This window comes from Eurypyga helias, unplaced genomic scaffold, assembly GCF_000690775.1.
Source record: "Eurypyga helias isolate BGI_N326 unplaced genomic scaffold, ASM69077v1 scaffold35628, whole genome shotgun sequence".
Taxonomy (NCBI): Eukaryota; Metazoa; Chordata; class Aves; order Eurypygiformes; family Eurypygidae; genus Eurypyga; species Eurypyga helias.
Window position 1 is genome coordinate 26,490 of NW_010268186.1, and position 2,026 is coordinate 28,515.

Below are 2,026 nucleotides of genomic sequence, written 5' to 3' on the forward strand. Positions count from 1 at the left end.
TTCAACAGCCTGAGGATCAGCGGGTGCCACTCGCACAGACTGGCCGTGGTGCCAGCAGGCGCGGGGGAGGTGACCACCCTGTTCGCATCTCCCCGCAGCGTACGGAGCTCGCTGACGGGTCTTCCTGGTTAGGAGCTGCCCTGCTTGACTTTCTCACCCTGAGTGGGAACTGCCGGCCTCCGAACGCAACCGTCTTGGTACCATCTTCCGTTCTAGTTTGACTGGCACTTGGTAGGAAATCACGGCATACCTCAGTGTTCCAATAGCAGACTGAAAACTTGGCTTCTGGCGTGCGGTCACCCTTCTTGGCAAGCCCGGTATCTGCCAAAGTTAAATGGCGATGAAGAAGTTTCCCGAAATTCCTGAAAGAGAGAAAGAAGTCATAACTCGCTCCAGCTCACGCGCTACTCAAAGCCCTCGGAAGCTTCACAAATCTGGGCGCTATGACTCCTTTTTCTCTTTGAAATCCTCTGCATGGAGGATTTATTACATTTTCAGGTACAAATGATAACAGAATGGGTATAAATATCGGAGGCTTTGGGGCAACGTAAGCGTGTTCAGCAGCTGGCTGTGGAAACTCTCTCTTGTTCTGTGCCTAGTTACGCTCCATGCCTGGGGTTTCACAGGCGTGTGCTGCAGTTTCGCGGGCTGTGAACTAACTTCTTTCCTTCCAACGCTTAGGTGCTTTGTTGACAGAAATCAAGGATGGAGTTTAAAATTTTATATGAGTAATAGGTTAGCGCTGACTACTGAGCTGAGGGGGTTGTAAGTTCGATAGAATGGATTGCAACGCTCCTGGCAATGGTGAATGTTTTTACTATTACATCTGGTTGGGCTAAACACTATGTTAAAAGCCTTTTTAGTCATACTTTAATATGAAAATCTTACTACTTTTTCATTGTATGTTTACTGACAACAGCCCCTTCCTTATGCCTCTTAAGTTATCACTTTAAGAATGTTTATTAATAAACCTTCCTTGGAAAACAAGAAGTTGAGTAACTGCTTTGTTCCGACTCATCTTCATTCAAACACTTGTGGCCAAACAGTTATATAATACCGAGTAAATCAATAATTCATGATAACGCCCCCATAAACACGGCGTTGCACTTCTTCTCTCTCCTGCCTGCGGGTATGATTCTGGTTGTAAATAGCCACGTGGTGGGTTTGGTGGATCGTGCGTTTTGGGGGGCGGGTTGCAGGGGGCAGAACTGCTGCCTGCGAGTGGAGCTACATCGATTTTAGGGGTCTGACTCAGCGAGCGCTTGTTGCAGAGCTCTCGGTCGCGGGGCTCCATGAAAGGGTGTGCGACAGACAGGGCGTGACAAGTTTAACGCGTGCGGCGGGAGGGTAGCGAGCCCGCCTGCATTCAGCCCAGGCGGCAGTGGTGAGCGGGAGGTGCTTGGCCTTAGACACGAAGGGCAGGAAAAAGCCAAGCTTCAGCCTCAAATCCCAGGCTGGGTTGGAAATGCTGGCAGGAGGGGAAGAATAGTAAATCACTGAACCTGAATCCACTCGAGGCGTGATCCTCGAGACATCCCTAAAACCCTGCAATAGTGGGTTTGTGTTTAACATGGGTTTAAGTATTTTAAGCCGCTGCTCCTAGGCTGGAGGTTCCAGTCACAGTTAACTGAGTACTGAACTGGGAGAAAAATGCTCTTTGAATCTACTTACTTGAAAAAGCAGGGAAGTTCGGAGGAACAGACGCAGCTGCAGTCAGCAAACCTGCTTCTGGCGGCTGTTCCCATGCGTTCCCTTGGTAAGGCCGGTCGGTTCTGCAAAAACAGATCTCGGTGGCTTCGGGATGGCAAGCAGCCCAAAGGCGTTTTCTTCTCAGGGACAGGGTTACCGTTACTAGTTTAGTGTTTGTGTCTTTCGCTCAGCCCAATCTTCCCAGTACCATTCCATTCATGAGCGCGGCCAAGCACGGAGCAGGGTGCCCGGAGAAGCTGGGGAGTCTCCATCCTTGGAGATACGCTGGACACGGCGCAACCGGACGCAGCCTGGCAGCCTGCTCTCAGCAGGGGAG